The sequence below is a fragment of the Epinephelus moara genome, chromosome 16, assembly GCF_006386435.1.
Source record: "Epinephelus moara isolate mb chromosome 16, YSFRI_EMoa_1.0, whole genome shotgun sequence".
Taxonomy (NCBI): Eukaryota; Metazoa; Chordata; class Actinopteri; order Perciformes; family Serranidae; genus Epinephelus; species Epinephelus moara.
The window spans coordinates 16,376,202-16,392,928 of record NC_065521.1 but is presented as its reverse complement, the minus strand read 5'-3'; the positions used below and the strand labels follow the sequence as shown (position 1 = coordinate 16,392,928).

Genomic DNA, 16,727 nt, shown 5'->3' with positions numbered 1-16,727 from the left:
AGGCAATATTGGTGTTGCCGTTTTGCCTCTTTTTCTAATCTGATTTCTCCCGTGATCTCTCACTAATGCTGTGAGATAGTGCCACTTATGGTCCCGGCTGTGGATGTGTGTGTTTGTGTGTGTCTGTCTGCTTGTCTGCCTGTATGTGAACACAACCCATCAGGTCAGGGAATGTAACAAATAATGCAGAGGTGTGAAAACTGTTTATAAAAGTCGACTTTCTTGGAGGCCACGCCCATGTAAAGTATTCCATTTACATACAGTTAAAACATACAGAAAGCTGGTATGATTGTCATCATCATATGGTAGGTTATATTGTCTGCTTTTTATTTATTACAGCTAGATCAGATTTTAACGTTTTCACAAGAAAGCACATCGAGGTTGGAGGATTGTTCTCTTTGCGCTCTCCTCACCCAAAGGCTGAATGCAGACAATAAGCTTTTTCCCCTGGGTGGTCCGAAGCTCTGCTAAAGAAGCTTCACAACACATGTATGCAGACAGGCAGGGGTGTATCCAGGGGCAACTAAATCTCACCAGCATTAACCTGGGAAGATGAGTCCCAGTGGAAACCCACACCCATAACACAAGCACACGTACACAGGGGCAAGTGTTTTCAACTCATCCTGTGTCTATCTACTGCTATTTTTTTTTTTAAGTTATAATCAAAGAGCACTTCTTTTTAAAAAGAAATCCAAATTAGGGTCTCCAATCCATGATCATAATAAACTGATCCACCACTAATATCAACAGTTTTCTTAATGTATGCCTTAAAATGTGAGTGAATAAGTGTTGGTGGGCTTGTACGCGCCCCTCCATACAGTATGGGGAAGGTACCTCTTGTGTGGACCATCCAGTAGCAGAGGATGGTTCATACAGGACAGTACGCTAGTTTCCTCCTGCAGGTTTCAGGTTGACAGAACTGACAGGGACACACTCACATAACTGGGTAGATATTTAAATGACTTGAGTTTTAACTGACATACGCTTTTTCAGAGTGCATATATTAATTATTTTAACTACAAAATGTGACTGTAAAGAGACAGCAGTGAGACAGATCTGACACAAACAGCACATCCCCACATGCAGGGCTACAGTAGAAAGAACAGCGCTCTTCTCTCTCAGGAGCATTCTTCATCCAAACCATGGCTGATGATGCTTTCGTCTTCCCCCATCGGACCAAGCTCATACACACTTTGTTGTCCCGGTGGACGCCAAAGTGTTCCACGTCTCCAAGTAACGCCTTAACCCACTGAGCATTAACCCCTCCTCTGAGCACTCTACCTAAACTACTGGTGATAATGATCAAGTCGTCTCTGTGCTGCAGCGAGGGCCCACCCACAAACACTCCGCACAGGACATAAATCCCAACTGATTTTGTTGAGCTTGATCTGAGAGCACCGAGACATCAGTTCATACACCATAAAGTATGGCAGAGTTAATATGACTTGTCAATAACATCTATTGCCAGCTTATATTGACCAAATTCCTGGGGACAGTGACAGATGACTTTTGAGGTATTCCTATTAGATCAGTGTAAATGATATGACAGAGATGATTTTTTTTTTTTAAAGAGATTTTTTTAAGATATGATAGATTATTTTTTGGCAATTCTTGATTCTGTTTCAGACTCTAAATGTATGTATTATATTGAATGTACAAGCAGCAGTGTCATTGTTAGGACTGGGCATCCGAGGCTTCAGCCCTGAATGTTTTATTGATAGCCCCAGATCTAAATATAAAGACTATAAGTATACTTATATTTCAAAAATAAGAATAGGCCTAATAATTAAAACAAAAAGCTTCCAGTCCAATAATCTGTCTTTCCTTCATGCATTAAAGCCCCCGCAAATAATATATTGTTAATCAAAAACACAAGTTTTGGGTCCTGTGTGGCATTTAATCAGCACATTTTGTGATCATGTGCATGCACATACATATATGTATAGAAATATAAAAATGACTGCGGAGGGTCATAAGGACAGAGGGATGTCGTATGCTGTAAAGCCCTGTGAGGCAAATTGTGATTTGTGATATTGGGCTTTATAAATAAAATTGATTGATTGATTGATTGACTGCGTGGTTTAATCTATAATAACACATCATAATTTATAAACTGATTACATTTTGTATTTTTAGTCTGAGTCTTCAAAGTAACTAAAGCAGACAAATGTAGTGGAGTAAATAGTACAATATTTCCCCCTGAGATGTAGTGGAGTCTAAGTATAAAGTAGCATTAAATGGAAATACTCAAATACAAGTACCTCAAAATGATCTTATTCAGTTTAAATGATAGCAGTTGCAAAGCAGGAGCGTCATAGTGGGGGAAAGTGGGACTGACTACCCAGGGCCCCAATGGAAGGGGGGCCCTCAGACAGCCTTGAATGAAGAGTTTGGTTATGTTCGCAGTTTTCTTTTCTAAGTAATCAGTGCATAGCTAAATTAAAATTAAAAAGACTAAACTTTTTATTTAAAAAATAGTGGAAGCTCTCTGAGGGCCCTTCAACCTTTAAAGGGACAAAATGGTTTAGTCCGCCTCTGCCCAAAGATTTGTCTCTCAATGCAGCTCGAGCCAGTGAGTGGCTACTGAGGCACCAACGTATACAGTCATGTCTTTCGCCAAGATAGGGAAATCTCCTCTCCAGAAAAGAAAAAGAAAGGGAAAGGGAAAGAAAGCAAACTGACTGTGAAAAAACAATTAAAAGTTGTGTGAGAGAAACATGGATCAAGAGAGGAAGGGTGAGGGGGCCCACAGATACTGCTTATGCACAGGGCCCAGAATTTGGTGCAACGCCCCTGTTGCAAAGTATTCTGTTTCTACTCAATACTAATTACTAACAACTACTAATATTTTCAAAATCACAATTCATAATTAATCTGGGGCAGGATCCCCCCGGACCCCCTTACAGAGGACTGGGCTAACCCCCCTATGTCCTCAAATACTACAAACACCCTTGACTAGTAGTAAAGTTGTGTTTTGTTGTGTTTTGGAGCCAAGCACGCTGTCAGGGAGGAAAATTCACTCATGTAATCAAATTTGTGGCACAGTCTGTTTTGGTTTGCAAATGAGACAGTGTTATTGGCCTGAAGTAGCGGTTGTTGTACTGACACGAAAGTCAGAGGTAGTGGTTGCTGCACTGACATGACAGTTGCATTTTTGTTGGAGTCCTCAAACACATTTGTATCACAGTCTCACAGAAAGGCACTTTTGACCATATATGCACTTTTATAAGATTTAAGGATCTGATATGTGCACATTAATTTGGGATTTTAGAGTATACTGTGTAAGAAGAGACCAGAAAACACACTACAATGGTCATTCCTAAATATTTAAATTAATAATAACTCCTGGTAAATTACAGTTAAAGCACCCCCAGTAACCTGTGGAGTTGTATAGGCCACAGTTTCACAACCACTGATAAACAGGGGCTGGTGTGTATAAAGGTTGTTTTTCTAACCATATTTGGCATTAGAAATGCTCTTACTAGGGTAATAAATGATTTAAAGTGTTTAAATGAGCAAAACTGTAGAATTAAAAGCAGTGTTTAGGCAGGTAAATGTTATCTAGGTGTGTTAGTGTTACCAAAAATGGCAGTATTTCCTGATCTGTTGGTCGCCGACCCTTCGCCGTGCGTTGTGACGCTGCCGTAACGTGGGGTTTCCCAAACCTGAGTGCAGGGTTACCGCGCCCATCTCTGCTGTTTGATGGCCGGAGGAAGAAGCGACTGAGATCCTGGCGTGAAGGAAGAAAAAAGAGGGACGACGACGGTGGGAAAGACAAGAAGGGATTTTTGCTTTGAGTTGGAATTTGCGCTGAAAGGGAAGAACGCTCAAACGGGACTCTGACACGTCTATCTGGGTGAACACCGCCTTGTCTCTGCGCCTCTGTGCCGGTGTGTCTCCCCCCTCGGCGGGTCAAAAACTGGGTTCGGGGAGTGCCGCTCCTCGGTAGCTAAACTAGCTAAATCTTAGCGCCTGGGCGGAGAGAGGAGAGACAAGATTTTGCTGTTTCCAGTCAATGTGATATAAACAACGGATACCCTCGACTGAAAGCGGGTAAGGATATGTATTGATATTTGAAATTGCGCTTCAGGAAATGCATTAAGTGTCTATGCATTAGGCTAGCCTGTCGAGCAGGGGAGATGAACGAAAGGGGTTAAACTGGGCTGAGTGGAGTTAGCTGCCGTTAGCCTGCTGCTAGCTAGTCGTTGCTGCCAAGAGAGTGGGTGGGGGTCACTGTTAGAGAAACAGCCTTAACCCAGGTGTCAATTCACCACAACAACATTTAGCTGCTTTCATATCGTATGGTTTTATCCGGCAAGCTGGTGGTTAACGTTAAAGCCCGGTGCTAATGTTAATTAGAAGGTTAGTTGGTGACAGCTCAGGAGGTTAGCCAGCACCCCTCTCCAACGTCCGGGTATCTTTCTCCCTCTCTTAAGAAATTAGCTGTCTGGGTTAAAACTGTATCAGCTTTGCTCCAGTAGCCAATTTAGCTGATAGTTATTTCAATCTGGGGTTCACTTGAGACACAGTGTTGAGCTCAATGATCCCCAACATATTGGCTCAGTATGTCGGCCCACATTTAACATATTTAACGGTTCTCTATAGATAGCTAGTGGTTACCTGGTAAGCTAATTGCTCGCACATTTGCTACTCTTCAGTTTATTGTTGACTAACAGCAGGCGAGCTGGTTAAGGTGATTACATGGTTGCAACTTCTTACACTTGCATAACTCAAACAAACGTGAACAGAGTTTGGATTTACTTCCTCCCGTGTTGAAAATTTGTAGCATCATGCAAATGACAACGAAGGGAGTCTAAAAATGGCTACTTCACCAACAGAATCACCACCACCCCCACTATTCCGTAGCCAGTCCATACAAGTTAGCCAGCAGTGGCCACAGCCTACGTTTGCAGCCTGGTATGACTGATCTGGGTGTGTATATACCGAACATGGCAGACGGAATAATTTGCCTGTATCCTTAGTGAATGTGTGTGTTGTTGTTGAGTGCCGTTTTTTATGTAAAACTGGAGCACCGAAGCGTTAGTATTTGCCTTGCTAAAATTATTTATGTAACGTTAATGCCGAATTTCCCTGTAGTGGACACTTATTTGACTAGCGGTGTTTGAACGGGCTGGTTGAGCCAGCAGCGTTTAAATCAGTGAATCGAAACGAAACCATCATGGATTATGGCTACTGTATGTCACAGCTATATGTTAACATTCCCACGTTTAGTCTGCAGAGTCAGCCATCCACTGATAGGTACTGAGGAGGTAATGGATATTTCTTAGCGCGATTCATCCCTAGAATGCCACATGAATAAAAATGATAGGAATTAGCCACATATTGCCAAGTGTTAGCACAGATTTAAGATCGCATTGCAAACATGACAATAAGCTCCGCTGTGGACCTGATAGGGGCAATAGCCATTTTAGTTTCATGATTGTTAAACCAGCGTCGGGTAGCGAACACACAGTTCGACCTTAATTTGAACTTCTTCTTTTAATGATGTGAAAATGAGATTGTCTAATTGGATTTTGACAATCTGTTTATCTCGATCACGGGTCTGTTGCAGGGCAAGTTGGTAGCAGCTACAGTAACCATGCCCCACCGCCGCGCTACTCCTCAGTATGTCAAAGCTCTAGCCCGGAAAACGGGCACGTTTTAGCCACGACGAAGCGCCAGACCCGAGTTAGCACACCGGCTTAAGGTGTTTAAGCAGAGGAGAGGAGTTTTGAGATTTTTATTTAGTGGTAAATGTTTCGAAAGATGGTTTAGCAACGAGTCAGACGTGTTGTCGCAGGAAGCCGAGCTGAGCGCCTCCTCCAGCACCGAAGCAAGATACATGTAGCCTGCCGCTTTGACGAAGTTATTGACCAGCAGTGTTAAGATATGGCATCTAAAGAATCCATTCCTGAAAATAGCCGATTTCTAGTCGATTACTGGAAATATTCGGTGTTTCTTAAAAGACCTATTTGTATTTACTGGTTCACAAAGATGAATTCATTTTGCCAGTGTGCCCCCTCCCTCCGCCTCCTCGAATGAATGGGTTCCTGTATTCAGGGCCCAAGCAGCTGCAATGAACAAGATGGCGTTCAAAGCCTTTTTCATCACCGCTTTTTCTCAGACTGAGAGAGACAGATGCCGAGCATCGGATGGGTTCAGGCTTGGCAGACTAGATTTCTTTGATTTAGCCATCGTAAAAATGTACAGGATGTGTTTGTATTGAAAACATTTTAAAAGCTGATGGGATTCCTGGTTAGATGAATCCATAATGTGCACCTCACATACAGGACAACATGGTGGGGAAGGGGTGTTGTACATCTTGACTGTGAACCTGAATACCAGGGAACATGGCAACTATAAGAAATGTTTTTTTAATCATTTATAAGAAATAAAAACTTTATTTAGATATTTTGATATTAAACGTACTTTCTTATTTAAAACATCTTGAACCACACCTCAGGGAAATGGGACATATTCTTCTCAGTCCAGACTAGAACTAACAGTTGAATGTCACTGAATAGATAAAAATAGATCTCTAAATGTAAATGAAAAATCCAGTCATAAAGATTTCTTTTAGATTTGAGGGTAGTGATTTTTTTCCTCCCTTTTATTTTGTCGATACACTTGACACTTGAAATCCTAAATGTGACATCATATGCAGGTTTATATTCAACTTGCTTTTACTTGCCCGAGAGATCAGCTTTATTTCTCTTTGCTTTTTATTTTCATACAAGTATTTCCTTATATTATTTTTCAGCTATGTAGCTTATCAGCTTGGAAGGGTTGAAATTTTGCAAATTTGCAATGCCACTGAATGACCTAATTACATTTGGATTTTAGTCTTCAAACATTGACCCAAAACTCTCGATAGTGATTTTTCTCTCTCTCTCTCTCTCTCTCTCTCTCTCTATACATACATATATATATATATATATATATATATATATATATATATATATATAGAGTCCTTGTAACTACTCGCAGGATGGCACCAACATCACACCTGAGACACCTCTGTAACTGCTGTCTCAGTGATGTCTCAGCCAAACTGGAATTTGTTTTTGCCCTTTTATCAGATTAATGATAAAAGTGTGCATGAACTCGTCCAGCACTTGAGACTTCTAGCCTAACTGCTCTCACCTTGCGATCCACTGCAGATAAAATATGAAGCAGGTACATAGCACTTTACGACATATTTTATAGCTCTATCAATATTGGTTTTAGTTTGAGAACAGCTTGTATGGACACCCAAGAGCATCCAGTTTTCTAACTAAGCATGAAACATTGTTCCATTTAATGTTAATTAGCTTTTATGACCTGGATATGACCCATGATATACTGACACCCAGAATGTATTTGACATTCTGTCCAGTGAGCCTGGTGGACAGTGATGGCATAAAATGCAGGCATTTCTGAAAAATTGTACTGATATCTATGCGATGATACAAGAAGTGTATGACAAGCCTATTTGAAAGCCTTCATGGCAGTAATGTGTGTCTGAAAGACATTTGTCCCTGAGTTTGTACACAGCTGAGCTTGTCAGTAGGATGAGTGTCACCACAAGATAATGACCATGTGTTTAAAACCTGAGTCATTAGCCTTTTGCGCTGGGGGGTCTTTGTTTTTGATAAAAAGGATTTTCATCCCGCTGATGTGTATTTTTTTCTCTTTTAATCTGCGAGTGCAGGATATGAATGGGATTAAATTCTTAGTCTGGATTTCACTCTTTGGGATTATATGGTTTTGGTCAGTGATAGTGCTGATTTTTGTTCACTTCTGATATGATCCTACTTTCAACTGTATGTCCACTAGGCATCTTTAAAAGGCAGAAAAGTGCTGAGAGGCTTTGCAAACAAACACCTGAAAAAACATCTACAGGCACTGAGTAAAATGCACCAAGGTTTCCAGTTGAGTAGCCAGCTTTATGCTACTGCAGAGAAATTTATCGGTATAAAACATTCACATAGAAACACAATTTAAGTGCATACCCAACTTTATAATACAGTAGTAGTAGTAGTAGTATACACTATATACATTGTGAGGTGAGGTGAGTTTAGTAGTAGCTGCCCAAATATATCTCTACCCATTTACCAGTGGTAAGAGTTCATAAAGATGCTCTAATGTCATTCAGTTTGCTCAGAATCCCCAAACGGTCCTACAGAGCAATATTTGCAGATGACAAATATGTCAGCAGTTGTGCAAGGTAATGTATATAATGTAGCTGCATTGCTGTTTCGTGTCAAGACTCAAGTAAACAGGGCTGCACTGAGTTCACATTAGCCAAAGCAACAGCTGTAGAACCAAAAAGGTTGCTATCTGACCGCTGTTAGTACCAAATTGCAGCTTGTCAAGAAAAGACAGACACTTAAGTTAAAACTTGTAAGTGTGAAATACTTGCATCCAGGGTGTTCATATCTCGGGCCAGTCGCATTCTTTAGTTAACATCCCTTATTTCAGACTCAGCGTATCAGCACCATGTCATGCAATGTGTCTGTTAACATAAAAAAAGAGTTTTTACTCAGTGCATTATTGGATGGTGCTGCTTCAGGTGATAAACTTTCCTGTCTTTATCGGCAATGTTTTTCATTAGACCTAATAATATACATAACCAGTCTGTATTGTGTCAGACTTTATTAACCTCAATCCTGTTAAGGGTGGTCTTAGTGACTTTGTGGCTAAACGTGCTGTAAGTAGCCAAAATTTAACCACACCACTGACGTCTTGTTCCCTAGTTTATCCATAACGGTCTTTTGTGTTAAAGGTTGTCATTTTAGGTGCTTACACTTGAAGTTCCTTCAGGGGAAGCACTCCTGTCTTTCTTTACAACTTTTATTACCAACACAACAATGTGTGGTGTTAAGCTAACTCAGCGCTGTGCCTATTTAGGAAAGTGGGCTTTCTGTTTCAGGAAGACTTCTGTAGGCTTGGTTAGAAAGGACTTCCTCTGTGTGATTTGATGGTTCTACCACAATCAGTAGTTATATTTGCTGTTTGATGTCATAAAATAGCCTTTTGCCATTTTACTTTGTTGTTTTTTGTTGTTGTATTTAATCATGTCAGTCAGCCAATACTGGCACTTTTGAGAGGCGTAATGGACAATATGTTCTTAAGGGGAGACATAGCAGGCCTCTGCTGGCACGTCATCCCACAGTAGGTTAAGTGCCTTAACACTCTTTTCTGTCAAACATCCGTTTTCCTGGTTCCTTATTCCTTCATTTTAGTACACGATTCGGGTGAAAAACAACCAGGACAGCATGCCTGCTACGACATGGGCCTGTGCTTATCTATTGTTCTTTGCTCTTGAAGGCGTAGCTCTCTTTATCCAGAATGGTGTCTTCATCAACTAGCCTATTCTTGTATCTTAATTCAAATGAACCATTAGTGGTGGCCTCTGCATTATGACTCCCATTACTTCGCTCTTAGGTCTGATGTATTGTGGTTGAGCATCTAAATCATTTTTCCTCTTCACTCACTAAGCTTCCTACAGACAACAACTGAAACAGTTTCATCAGGGTGTGTTGCACATCCGTAGGCAAATGTGGGTCTAAAAAGTGTGTAACTGTAGCTCTCCATTGCTAAGTTGCCTTTTTAACAACACCCTAGGCAGAAGCTGTCAAGATAGTTTCTTGAAAGATCTGCTGGCAGCTGAGTTTGACCTGTATACACTTGTACTGATGATCAGTCTAGCTGTATAAATTATATGCACAACATACACACAGCACATCTCACACACACACAAACACACAGTTATCACCAGTTCTGGGTCTAAGTGTTATTTTTAACCCAAGTGCCAGTTTAAGGTTTAGGCCTCCAGTAAACTATTTTCAAAATCAAATTTGAGTAATTCTTAAAGTTCGTGGAATATGGCATCGGGTGCATATGCCAGTACGCTGTCAACAACAGGAGGTCTGTCCCTCCGTACTAGAGTAAGGCGGAGTTTGCGGGTTTCAGTGAAGGGGATGATGCTGGAAATGATCCCAACATTGAAATCAAAAACAAATGCAATGGAGTCTTTGACTGCACTGAAATTTACATCTAGTAATACAGGAGGAATTCATTGTAGTTCCTTTCTATCATAGGAACTTTCCAGGAACAGTGGAACCTTTTAGGAACTTGGGGACTTTACCTGCATCTCAACTACAGGTCTAAATGTAGTATCTGAGCCACTGATCGTGTCTTGAAACAAAGTCCCTGCTCCAGAGGCAGTTCTCTCTTAAGGCCTAGGAACTAATATGTTTGGAGTTTGCTGTACTGAGTATGACTGATTGGTCAAACACAGAAGCACCTACAACTTGTGTACAGCAGTAATGCACATAATAAGCAAGTAGGCCATGAATAGAACATATGACCATTGCAGGTTTCTGTACATGCTGGTGACTTCACTATTCTTTGTTCAGGCCAAGCACAGCTGCTGACTTGGAGCTCTTGGTTATTGTTTAATTAATCTGTGCATGTAGAGGTACGGCCATAATTAATCTGGCCAATACATATGATAATTGTCGTCCTCCATTTACCTCAAAGTCATGCAGGTGCTAATGAAGATTATCTGGAGAGAGAATTTAATCAATAATGAAAACTGCAATGAAGCCATGACTTGCTATATTGTTCTTGGGCCCAGTGAGTGAAAAGAAAACTGTGTAATGTAGAAAACTGCAGCAATCGCAGCATGTTTTCTACTCTGAGGATCGATTTCTCCTCACGTTGTCTGGCGTTAATTCATGCACACATGTAAAAGTAATCACATGACATTTTAACTAGGCTAATTGCAATTGTGCGTTGGGGCTGCGAATGACTGTGAAAGTTCAGACTGGAGGCCTAGACCATTGTGCCCGTTGTAAGGCTTATGATTTTGAATGTAGCATACTGCCGGCCTTACCATGGACACTACCCTGTTGTTGAGCAAACCCTACCAACACTACCCCAACCCTGAACTGGCTGACACCAGGGAACAAACAATCACATCTTCAACAGAAATTATTGTTTTGCACAGACCACAAATGACCAGCCACATATCTGCACCCGTATCACGCTACACATTGCACAGTACAGAACACATGCTTGTTGAAATATCTAACAAGATGATTTAGGCACGATTTTCTCTGGTACACCTCGTCATCTTCAACTCAAATCACTGAATCCTTTCATTGGCAACCAAACAGAGGAACATCTGCACTCCGTCAGTTGTATGGCGTAGTGAACGCTGTAAGCGTAGTTTTGCGGGCTGCAACTTTTTAAAATCTGTGTTGAGTGAATATAAAAATTGCAGTCGCTATTAATGGACTCTTGGCTATATAAAAATGTTCGGTTTGTGCAGAAAGTCCTGTGTTGCACAAGTGAAGATTCTCTCTGACCAATCAGTGGCCTGCAGTGTTTTATCTCCACCTTCTACTTTCGACCTCAGCTCGACTGAGTTGGTAGGAAAAAAAAGGTAACAGGCACGATCCACAACTTTCGCTAATGGAAAACCAAAAACGAAAATGTCAGATAGAATAGAGCTATGCCGCACCATGCAGTGGAAATGCAGCATTATACCAGATTCAGATTTATACAGTGCTGTAGGTCAAACACCTCACTCAGGTCAACATCTGTGTTACTGGGATCTTTAACACAGGTTGCCATCTGGCAACTTAATTGATTGTAATGTGAGTTACATCGTAACCAACAATCCAAATATAACAAATACTTATTAATTTAATGATACTGACTTTAGTCTTTTAAACCTCAGCCTCTCCAAATAGACAGAAGCAGAAAATGAGCACACTGGGCAAGTACAGAGGAGAGAGTGTGTGTGTATATATGGATAAAAAGACAGAAGTGAAACTTAAAACTTATTTTTATTTGGCGATTTTGTAATGAAATTCTCGTTTTTCATTGAAATGAATGAAGCTGCGCTGCAGATTGGTGTCTCAGCCAACAGTGACAAACGGAGATTAACCTGTGACAGCTGTCTCACAGGAATAGGTCCAACACAGGTTGAACATCCTTACAATAGGCCCGCATCATTAGCGTATTAGAGGTATGAAGGGGGATTTTTTTTTATCCTCCCTGAAATTAAATCAAGCCCTTCCCATCTTGCTCCCTAGATGAAATAATCTGTGAGGCTTTGGAATAAATATCCATGTTTGACGTGAACTGTAACTTTACAAGTTGCACAGTGGAGCAAGACCTGCCAAATAGGGGTGTAACAATAAACCCAACAATCCAATATCATCGGTGCAAAGTGAAAACATTGATATTATTCTTTTATTTTTAAATTTCTTCACCATTTTTATCTAAGCACACCTTCGTCCTAGACATTCAAACAGTGCTAGGGGCCAGACACCAGGCAGTCAATGGCAAGCAGCTAAAAAAAATACATTGAGAATATTTACTGATATCATCTCATATCAATCGCAGTCCCCTGAATTGAATCAAATTAGAATTGTATGGTGGCAGACTTTGTGATATCAACAAATATCGTATTGTTGTCCTATGAATCGTTTTGATATGGTATTGTGATGAAACTTGGGATTTACATCCCTACTGCCAAAAATACATTCTGAAATTTTGACTTGAATCCTTCCTGAACCTGTCTATACAACACTTTGTAAAGTACCATACTTAACATTCATGTTCCTGAATCTCTGGTTTGCTTTGATTTGTTTTCTCTCCTTAAGTAATCCCAAGAGTCAACATTACTAAGGAAGTTCTACCTTAAGTTTTCTCAGCATGTAGTTTGACTGTAGGTGCTGTTATGCATACATAGCTTGTCACCACTGGCCAAAAGGTCTTGGCCACTGTTTTGAATAGTCAAAGTAAGTGGCACCAAGGCAGCTTAGTGACCCACACACCTGTCAGCCTGTCACCACTCAGATGCTGTGTAAGCCTGCCGAAAGCCCATCACAAGCCCTGGCAATGCTTTGCATGTGCACCTCAATGCCTGCCCTGCTTTGAATAGAGGCCGTCTCTCTATCTATTTACATTCTGGCCCTTACATTTAGCTGCCACAGGGAAAATGTGACCAAACCTGAATCCCGAGATGACAGGGAAAGCCAGTATTAGTGAGTTTTCTTCCTCTTTAAAGCAAGAAAGGCCATAGTCACTTGAGCAAAAGAGTGGGCTAGCTGTCATGTGACTCTTCACACACACTTGTTCCTCTCTTGGAAGCTTGGGGAGAAGGTGGGGGGGGGTATGATTATTAATGCAATCAAAGGAGTGTATTTTATGTTTTCAATAAAGTCATGCGTTTGGCTCTGGGCTAGCCTGACCTTCCTTTCCTTTTTTTTCCTCTTTCCTTTTTAATTTAACTCACTCATTTATCTGTTGAAGAAGCTGGTTGTGCAGCTGTTCCAAGCATAAAACATACCTTTGCTAATGTATGTGACTGCTCTTTTTCCTCAATTGTTTACATCACATTTGCAGAAAATCATTAGCACTAGCCTGTGTGTTTGGCTTGAGCCTTGTTGCTCAGAGTTTCTTCTTCAGAGTATTATATAACAGACCAGCTGATAGTGAATTATATTGTCAGATATTTGTTGTTTTCATTTAGCTCTGCCTGTTGGGAGTCACTTATTCTACAATAGCCAATGATAGCTGTTTCTGCTAACAATGCACCCTGTTTAGTAAGAGCACACCGCATCATGGAATGTTTCACTAATCAATCAATTAAACTCCACTTTCAGTCCCATCGATGTTATGTCCCCTATCATCAGACATTACCCACAGCAGGCAGGCACATTGAGGGAGCACACACATAAAAAATTCCACATATAGCTTTAGTTATGTTTGCAGGAAGCCCGAGCCTTTTTCAAGTCATAGTGGAACAGTTGTGTTTGAAAATAAGTGTGTCTAAATACCATACTTTTCTTAGAGTAAAGATAAAATGGAACAGTTTTTTAACACTCAAAACAAGAATTTAAGTAATAAGTTTAACAAAGTTAAGATTTAATTTGCTGTAAGATTTAAGAAGTAAAATAGATTGATTACATAAATGATCAATGCAAAACTATTTTAACAATTGACGAGTCAAGTAGGGATGTCCTGAGCTGATGAGGAGGATAGGGATTGAGCTGGCCTAAGGGTTTTTTTTTTTTTTTTTTTTTTGGTATTACCTTTTATAATGACCAATCCATTTCTCTCTCTTCACTTTAGTGGAGTGAACAACAGGCAGCAGCTTCAATTATTATATGTCACTGTGCGTCAGCAAGCAATGCGACAAGAGCTGCATTGGGTCTAAAAAAACCATAGTCAGTTTGCCTTTAAATAGAGGTTCAGTACTCTGCCCTAGTTTCATGTAGGGTTTAAAAGCAATTAAAATACGAAGATCTGCATTAAAACCAGTTTGTTTGTATGGTATGCATTGCAACAAAGTATTTAATTTGCAATATGGCTTAAGATATGAGGACGGCAACAGGACGCAATGGGCAGCACCAGTACTAGAGTTGGGCGGTATCCAAATTTTGTTACCGTTAAACCTTCCCCACATTTTCCCGGGGTATACGGTATTACCGTGACTAATTAAAAATCACTTTAAAGGGCTCAGAGGGAGTCGCCAAAATGTCGGCCTGTGCCTATACCGTTCAGAAACATAATAACAAACATTACATAGGCCTAAGAATACTGAAAAAATAACAACAAAACATGTACAACATTAACAACTTTTATTAATAAATATTTAAAAAAAAAAAAAAAAAAAAAAAAAAAGTGCAAATGCAGCAGTCAACCAAACAGAATGAAATAACAACACTGTCTATGGGCTACAGTCCACTTCCAAAAAAGTATCAATAAATAACAACGGCGGTAACGATAATGTGTGCTATACAGCGTATCCGACCGCAGCGGCTACTGTCCAATGGTTTATTTTTAGAACCTATCAGCATAAATCAAATACATTAAAAGCAAAGCTCTACAGCATCCAGTACTAGGGTTTATCAAATAAGAAAAACAGAACAATAAATAACAAGGCATGACTGAAAATGGGCATATATAATCCTATCCTGAGAAGCAACGGGAAATACTGTTCATTGGTTTATTTTTAGAGCCTACCTTTAGTTTGAAAAGTTCACCCTCTCCAAGTCCCAACTGTTTTGACCGTCAGAACAGGCTACTCCTCATTGAAAATGACATAAAAACAAAGTATAATGATAACTCTAGCAGCATCATATGCTTCAAAACTATTCAAGGTTTTTCGCCAGACAAACCAGCATGTTTACTTTTTCCAGCTGGAGCAGGGCATGTAATGGATTGACAACTTTGGCCGCGGTGCTGAATATGCGCTCTGATGGAGAGCTCGTGGCACAAATGCACAGGTACTTTCAGGCAGCCCTCGACATCAGAGGAAAACCCTTGGCTCCATCACATTTCCACCTGAGAAGGAGGTCTTCGTCTTCCTGAATAACAGGCTCACAACAACAGGCCGTTATCTCTGCTCCTGCTCGCTCCTGTATGGTGCCGAGCAGACCTGCCACCGCATCAGCTTTTCTTTGAAGGAGACTGCCCACAGTCATCTGTTTTTCGGTGGTTCGGGTTGTGCTTCTCCCTCCTCCACTCTGATGGAAACTGGACCTGCTGCTGCTGCTGCTTGCAGAAGTTGTGGGGTTTTTGGGGACCAACTCGCTTGATGTGCGGCTTGCCATCTTTTCTTCTCTTTCTCATGTCTGAGCTGTCACGTGACGACGTCACATCCAAAAACTTTATCAAATGTCATCTCCCGACAACAAAATGTCATCTCCCGACAACAGTTATGAGAAACATTATAGCCTATTATTAGTTTTAAATTGTAATAATATTAAATTGAAAACGCAACCACACATACATAAGTGCTGGACAAACAGTTATTATTTAGACATTAAATAAATTATATTTAATATTATATCAGGCCACTGTAGGCCTATATGGGTGGCAGATTTTTTTATTGACGGTAATGAAACTGATAGCGTTGCTATTTTTAGATACTGCGGGATGCCTTATTACCGTATTATCGCCCAACCCTAACCACTACCTATGAAAGTGTGGTGGCGCCTCAGCTTTTCAGAGCTGTGGCTTTTGGGATGTAAGAGCAGTCACTGTACCTTTTATGATGAAGCTTTGACCTAACTTGTTCAAAAAATTGTATATTCGTAAATACCCACATGTAAAGGTCAGGGTTTAATATTACTGGTGTTTTTTTTTTTTGTGTGTGTGTGTGTGTGTGTGTGTGTGTGTGTGTGTGTTTTGATTTTTGCCCAGTCAGGCAAGTGGGTCAGTTATCTACTTGCCCAAAGTCAGTTTTAACTTGTCCCCATATATTTATTAGAAGTTATCAAACAACAAAGACTTAAGTTATTTGTCGCGAAAAACCACCCCATTTTATCTGCCTCTCTTGGCTGCAAACTACACAACACAAAGTTGGAGTTTTGCCCACATCCCCTACCATCACACAAGTAAACCTGTTTTTCAGAAATAATTGAAATGCTTACTTGTGCCTAAGCTAATAAACTTTTAATCACTGGCATTTTCTCACGAGTGCCAGATCAGTACTGTGAATGTGCAACTCTTAACATAGATGATAGGGATGCACCGAAATGAAAATTTGTGGCCGAAGCCAAATATTATTAAACGCTTGGCCGAGTACCGAATACCGAATATCATTGTTTAGTTTTTCATTAGTTTTTGCAGATGAACCCCCTCCAGATTAGTGTTGTCACGGTACCAAAATTGGGACCCACTGTGCGATACCAATGAAAATATTATGGTTCTGAGTAGTA

General features: G+C 40.4%; 1 protein-coding gene across 1 annotated transcript in view; it reads left to right on the top strand.

Annotated features, from left to right (window-relative positions):
* The first annotated feature begins 3,665 nt into the window (after positions 1–3,665).
* The window catches only part of LOC126402262 (guanine nucleotide-binding protein G(I)/G(S)/G(T) subunit beta-1), a 42,514-nt gene continuing 29,452 nt past the window's right edge, over positions 3,666–16,727 (top strand). The window contains exon 1 of the mRNA XM_050064068.1: positions 3,666–4,053. The gene's annotated coding sequence lies outside the window, so the exon portion shown is untranslated. The remainder of the gene's footprint in view (positions 4,054–16,727) is intronic.